The sequence below is a fragment of the Cololabis saira genome, chromosome 15 (assembly GCF_033807715.1).
Source record: "Cololabis saira isolate AMF1-May2022 chromosome 15, fColSai1.1, whole genome shotgun sequence".
Taxonomy (NCBI): domain Eukaryota; kingdom Metazoa; phylum Chordata; class Actinopteri; order Beloniformes; family Belonidae; genus Cololabis; species Cololabis saira.
In genome coordinates this window covers 41,750,202-41,756,908 of record NC_084601.1, presented here as the reverse complement: position 1 = coordinate 41,756,908, position 6,707 = coordinate 41,750,202, and the positions used below count along the sequence as shown (strand labels likewise).

The 6,707-nt window shown below is 40.2% G+C and overlaps 5 non-coding genes across 5 annotated transcripts; 1 reads left to right on the top strand and 4 right to left on the bottom strand.

Annotated features, from left to right (window-relative positions):
- The first annotated feature begins 1,726 nt into the window (after positions 1-1,726).
- trnaw-cca (transfer RNA tryptophan (anticodon CCA)) lies at positions 1,727-1,798 on the top strand. The gene has a single exon. It is a non-coding gene; the product is annotated as a tRNA-Trp (tRNA).
- A 2,739-nt stretch (positions 1,799-4,537) lies between these two features.
- trnat-ugu (transfer RNA threonine (anticodon UGU)) lies at positions 4,538-4,611 on the bottom strand. The gene has a single exon. It is a non-coding gene; the product is annotated as a tRNA-Thr (tRNA).
- Positions 4,612-5,346: 735 nt separating this feature from the next.
- On the bottom strand, positions 5,347-5,420 carry trnai-aau (transfer RNA isoleucine (anticodon AAU)). The gene has a single exon. It is a non-coding gene; the product is annotated as a tRNA-Ile (tRNA).
- Positions 5,421-5,817: 397 nt separating this feature from the next.
- On the bottom strand, positions 5,818-5,891 carry trnat-agu (transfer RNA threonine (anticodon AGU)). The gene has a single exon. It is a non-coding gene; the product is annotated as a tRNA-Thr (tRNA).
- Positions 5,892-6,458: 567 nt separating this feature from the next.
- trnas-cga (transfer RNA serine (anticodon CGA)) lies at positions 6,459-6,540 on the bottom strand. The gene has a single exon. It is a non-coding gene; the product is annotated as a tRNA-Ser (tRNA).
- Positions 6,541-6,707: the final 167 nt, after the last annotated feature.

The window sequence follows — 6,707 nt, the reverse complement described above, 5'->3', positions numbered from 1 at the left end:
AGACTGATTGCTAAAATGCCCACAGCAAGATGGATACTGCAGGTTTTCTCCTGCATGCTCTGAGAGGCTCATGCTGAGGGACATATTTTATCTCTTGCTTCTCTCTGAACTACGGAAACTGACATTCTTTAAAATCAGTGTGCAAAAATTTTAATTCCATGCAAATAATCTCTGGTTGCCACATTTTCCCCGACAGCAAGATGGATGCTGCAGGTTTTCGATTACCTGCTTTGAAAGACTCATGTTGCGGGACATACCGTGGGGCAAAAAAGTATTTAGTCAGCCACCAATTGTGCAAGTTCTCCCACTTAAAAAGATGAGAGGCCTTCAACTATGAGACACAGAATGGGGGGAAAGAATCCAAGAAATCACATTGTAGGATTTTTACTGAATGAATTGATAAATTCCTGGGTAAAACAAGTATTTGGTCACCTACAAACAAGCAAGATTTCTGCCTTTCACAGATCTGTAACTTCTTCTTTAAGAAGCTCCTCTGTCCTCCACTCGTTACCTGAATTCATGGCACCTGCTTTAACTGGTTATCAGTATTGATAACCAGTAACACAAGTATTGAGATTAACTTTTGTTATTGATCAAATACTTATTTTAAACTATAATTCTTTAAAAATCAGCCAATGCGATTTTCTGATTTCTTTTTTCATTTTGTCTCTCATGGTTGAGATATATCTGTGATGAAAATTACAGGTATATCTATACCTTTCTTATCTTATTAAGTGGGAGAACTTACACAACCGGTGGTCTGACTAAATACTGTTTTGCTCCACTGTATATATATATATATATATATATATATATATATATATATATATATATATATATATATATATATACAGTGTTTCCCCTAGAATTTTTTTCAGGCCCGGTGGTACCACCGAAAAAATCCTAAACAGACGAGGCGCGTGGGACGGTATATTGGACATGTAGCAATATAACAAAGTTTTACATTAAAAATCATTGTAGGCCTATATTGCTGAATGATATCACTTCAATGAAATAATTAGATTTAATCTAACCTTTAACCAAAGTGTCATGGGCCTGAAAGGTCTGACCCCATATGAGCATTGAGCACATCTTTTCTATATATTTCAGAGGGATCTCTATAAAAACCCTCTGGGATGGTCCTCTTTTAACGGCTACTTGTGCTGACGGCATATGTGACAAAACATCCCTATTCACAATTGAGATTATATCAGTTATAAATAATTTAAACATTGTAGATTTGTTTTACCCGTTTAGTTATAACAGAGTTACATGCATTTGGCTGGGGGAAAAATGAACTTTTAGTGGTTCTACTGGAAAGACAATCTATTGTCTGTGTTATTTTCATCATTATTGCTTACCAAAAAAAGAAGCTCAATCAGAACGCCGTTGGTGTACCGCAGAACCATAAATCAGCCTAGACGCTCATACATGGCTGGCGCTAGGACCCCGCGGACGCCTGGTGCGTCGTCGGGCTGTTTTTTCCTTCATGCTTCCCTGCAGCGTCTCATGCAAACACGTAAATGATCATTGATTTTTTTTTTTTTAGGCCTGGCGGGGGGTCTCGTTGGCCTGGCGGCCCCGCCAGGCCTATATAATGGTAGGGGAAACACTGATATATATATATAATACACATACTTTGATCTACTTCCAAATCCTGTTTCCATAGTTTGCCCTCTATGATTAGATTTGTGTTAATTAAACAACCTCAGACCACATCAGAAAAGGCTCTGTGGTGCAATGGTAGCGCGTCTGACTCCAGATCAGAAGGTTATGTGTTCAACTCACATCAGGGTCATAATGAACTTTCAGTTTTTTTATTTATCCATCCTCACGAGCAGTGGCGGCTTGTCAATAGGGGGCGCTAGGGCGGCGCCCCCAATAAAATTACAGGAAAAAATAAAGACACAGTACACATAAATTACATAAAAAAAGTAATTATCACATCTGTGCACTCATAAAATGTGTCTGACTTTTAATTTTCCAAGCCTTCCCATCCCATACTGGGTTTATTCAGAGTTGTTTTTTGTGCAGACTGAAATACAGAGGTTTCAATGGCGAGGGGCGCCGGCCAAATGAGTGTGTATTGTATGTTCTTAAACTTTTCTTCCATGTGACTTCATGCTGGTCTCTAATTGGCTACTCAAAGACTCCTCCGTGGCCAATCAGCGTGTTTTCTGTCATTCTTCATCCAATCTGATTGATTCATGAGCTGTCAATCAAAGTCACACCCCTGACGGTGTAGATGTGCGACTGTATCTGTCACTCGCTACAAACGGAGTCACAATGACAAGACAGGAGACAATGGCAGCAGAAAAACTAAATTTGGTTGTTTCATTACAAAACAATAATTTCACGAGTCGTTCGGCAGAGGAAAAGAACCCTAATCCTAACCAGTGTGGACTAAGTAACGCCGTTAGTTTTGCGGTAACTAATACTCTAACACATTACTTTTTAAATTCAGTAACGCAATTACCGTTACCAAACGGTGCGTTACTCTGTTATTTCTGGATACAGTGAAGCTTTTTTCCCCACATGCGAAGACCAGAGGAAACGTAGCTGCCATGCGTTCAAAAACATGACGGTCATGGAGAGCCAAGAAAAGGCGAGTTTCTCAATGTGGAGATATTGTCATTACCACAATCCCTGGTTTTTAACAGGGGTTACGTTACAAAAAGAACCCGTGGTTAGTGAAATTCCTTTTATAATTATTATAGAAGGTTTCAAATTGCAGAGATCAGCAACGCTTTGCACGTATTCCACAGCTCTTCTTTACCGCTGTATCCTGACTCGCGCTGTAGCGTCTTTTTCTCCTAAAGCCTGTTTAGCCAATCAGAATGCAGAACACGATGCACAATGTAAATCCATACAGAACCTGCTGAAATGAAGGCTAGAGGGGCATTAAATGGGAGCATTTAAAATGATGTTTTTATTTAAAGTAACTAAAAAGTTACTTTTCATAGTAACACATTACTTTTTGATCTAAGTAACTGAGTTACTAACTGAGTTACTTTTTAATGAAGTAACTGTTAGGTCTAAATCAACATTACATAAGTTTGTAACGAGGAAAGACACAGAGACTGGCTTGAATGGTCTTTTAACACACTTCTGCAGAAGGGGGAGAGCAACGCAACAGGGGCAGAGCCCCTGACAGCAAAATGCTTCATAAATGCTTCCCCTCTGCATGATGCTTTTATTAAGAAACTTGACAGGAAATGACCATATATGGCAGTGAACAGTAGACAATGGGTTGAAGTGATAATGTGTGATTGAGTCAATCACACTACAGTAGACAGATCAGGAAGTGGCTGCTGTGACTTCTGTTAACAGAGCATGTGACAGTTTCGTAAAGACAAAACAAGTTTAAAGATTGATTAACCTCACAGTAACTAATAACGGTAACTAGTTACTATTTTTCAGTAACTAGCACAACACTGATCCTAACCCTAATCCCCACTCGCCAGTGCACCCCCCCAAAATGATTTTATCACCAGCTGCCACTGCTCTGTACAGTTTGTTTTACTGTTAGTGCAAATAATTTAGTTTATATCTCCATTAGGAGCTCTTCTTTGCACTCCGACATCTTGTTTGTAGCGTTTTTTTTTTTAAAAAACACTGGGAAAAAAACAACAAAATGAGGCATGTATCTGCTACCTTAAGCTAGCACTTCCTCAGTTAGCTTGCTCTCACACGTGTCCGGCGTTACAGCGTTTTTCTCCAGAGTTGGAAAGGTCTTTCGCCGTGAAACAATGTCCATTAATCATCTCCAAATTGTTACAGCACTCACTGGGACGACTTGGTGCATAAAACGTGGACTTTATTTCAGCGGAAGACAGGGTAAAACCATACGGTTGCTCTGAGGCATTCAGTACATTTCTCTGCTTTTTTCTCACAACTCTAAAAACCAACAAAGAACAAGGGCTTCTTCTCTGGTGCTAACCAGCACTATCATGTTAGTGACACAGTTGCTCTGCTGCCGTTATCTAACAGACGCTACACATGTAACTCAAGGTTTTGTAATCAAGGCCTGGATCTCTACGTACACATACCTAGATGTCAGGAAAGTAACTGTTTGTTGATGGTTTCTTCAAAATCCCAAGCTAATTACCATCCTCTTAGAAAGAGACCATAGACTTGGAGAGGTTTGATAATGACAACTGTCATTGACATTTGAATGAACAGCTCTCTCTTCGTACCTACTCCTGACTGGATTACGGCTTTCTCAAGAACCCTGGCAGTGACGGTCAGCCAACGACTGTTCCCTTATGAGCAACAATTATCATCTCAATATGAATGAGGCCTGTTAAAATGTCATGAGAGTTCAGTCTGCTTTTACTGCTTAGGAAATGTTAGAAGAAGCACTTGCTACACTGAGAAACATTGTAAGTGTTTGTGTCGACAAACAGTTTCCTCCCAAACAGAGGAGAAGGTGAAGACTTTATCCAACCATGTGGAAAACACAGAAATTGGGTCAATTTTTCCACAAAGCCTGTGGTTTTTATCATTACAGGAGTGATATACTTAATTGTTAGTTTAAAGGCTCTGCTGGGATTTGAACCCAGGATCTCCTGTTTACAAGACAGGTGCTTTGACCAACTAAGCCACAGAACCTCCAACGATGTCTTCAGCTTGTTATACAAACCCTGTTGACACAAAAGTTCTTCCTCTGGAGCAGCTTGATTCCACCTCACTGGGATATATTTAGTTCACAAACCTGTTCCACTACTGTCCTGGCTTTATGTGAAGTAACAGAGCTATGAAGGAGGTGAAACAACGCTTTTATAGTTACCATATATGGTTACCTGCCCTGAAATGGGTTCAGTTAAAGCAGGTCTTGTGTGTTCCAGCACCCACTGACTCTTTGCACTATTCTGCACAACGGTACGTGATATAATTGCACTGGACTTTTTGCCAACTACCTCCTCACACTGCTGTAAATACTTCAACTCTCATGTAAATACTGCAATCACCCATGTATACACTATAATTGAAATCTGTGTAAATCATATGGTCACATCTCATCTGTTCATAATATATATTATCATTCATTCAAACTATCATTTTACAGTTTCTAACTATAAAGTAGTAAAAACCCACTTTTATACACCAATATATGTTCCCCCATACTACGACCTGAACAACTCAGCCATCATACCAGAAATGCCCTTCATAGCAGATCCTCACAGAAATGACTTGATGGTACATCCATCCTTTCTCTATAACCACTATATTCTTTGGAGGGGTCACATGGGTCTCCTGGATTCTATCCCAGCTATTTTCCAGGTGAGAGGCAGAACCTGAATCTGAAACTTTCAAAGATGACCCGTGTTTTAGTGGTAAACATTCTGGCCAGTATGGGGATTGAACCCATGACCTTGGCATTATTAGCACCACGCTCTGACCTTCTGAGCTAACCGGCCTTCATGGTGAGGGTTTCTTTTTCGTATGTATGCATGTATATGTTTGATCCATCCTGGTTTACAACAACTTGAGTTACATGCACAGTCTCCCGAACCAAGTAGAGACTTTTTTAAGTGAGGTCAAACTTGGGAAGTAACTGACTGTCAGACACATCGCGTAAAGAAATACACATTTGGTCAAAAAGAATTGCAGGAGTACCCCACCTTGTGGCACGAGTGAAGAACAGCAAAGCATTAAAGTGACTAAAAGGAGAAGAACCAGACATTACCTCCCTCTCAAGCAGTCCACATCTCTTAGAAGAACTACATGTCTCTTTACCATTTCACCACCACAGTTGAACTATGAATGAATGAGACATCTCTAATCTTTCTCTCCTCCAAAGACAGATGAGTTTAGAGGCTCTGCTGGGATTTGAACCCAGGATCTCCTGTTTACTAGACAGGTGCTTTGACCAACTAAGCCACAGGGCCTCCGTAAACTCTCAGTTACCTCGTCTCGTCTTACTCCAGTCTTCATCCTGGACCAGCAGAGTGGTCCCTAAAGACTCCGTACTGCATCCTGCCATCAGCAGTGTCCTCTAACAGAGCCAAGGCTGACAGTGTGATTTGCAGTATACATTGTTTTGCACCAACCTTTAGTTTTATGTTCAGACCATGTGGTTAATTGTGAAATTGTTGCATTTCGACTCCTGTGTAACTTATTTGGTGATGTGGGGACTGTCGTGCCCTTCATGTGTGGTAGTGAACTTGTTGTTGAAGTCACTTTTCCTCATATGTTGGACTTCACTGCATCCCCAGTGAGTGTCGCCATAAGACAAAACCTCAGAAATGTGCGTAAGCCAGAATTAACGTGTGCGTGAAGGACCACAACTTTTCACGTTCAATCACTTTTTGAACATTCAACCGTAAGCGTAGAAAGTGGCGCACGTACACTCTTTGTACATGAGGCCCCTGATGGATGAGTTTTAAATCAGTTTTGTCTGAGGTTAAGACAGACAAGATTTAACAAACCTTTTTTTCCCCCATTCAAATATTAATCGTTGTTGGCAGGATTTGAACCTGCGCGGGGAATCCCCAATGGATTTCGAGTGCATCGCCTTAACCACTCGGCCACAACAACCACTCCTATATGTGTGAATCTGCAGAATCAGACAATTTAGAGACTTTTTAAAACTGGATGATTTTACTTTATCACTTTGACACATTTTTTTATCTTAAATGTTGCTATTAAATCACTTTAAATTGTACATGAAATGTGGTATACAAATAAACTTGCCTTGTGTCTCC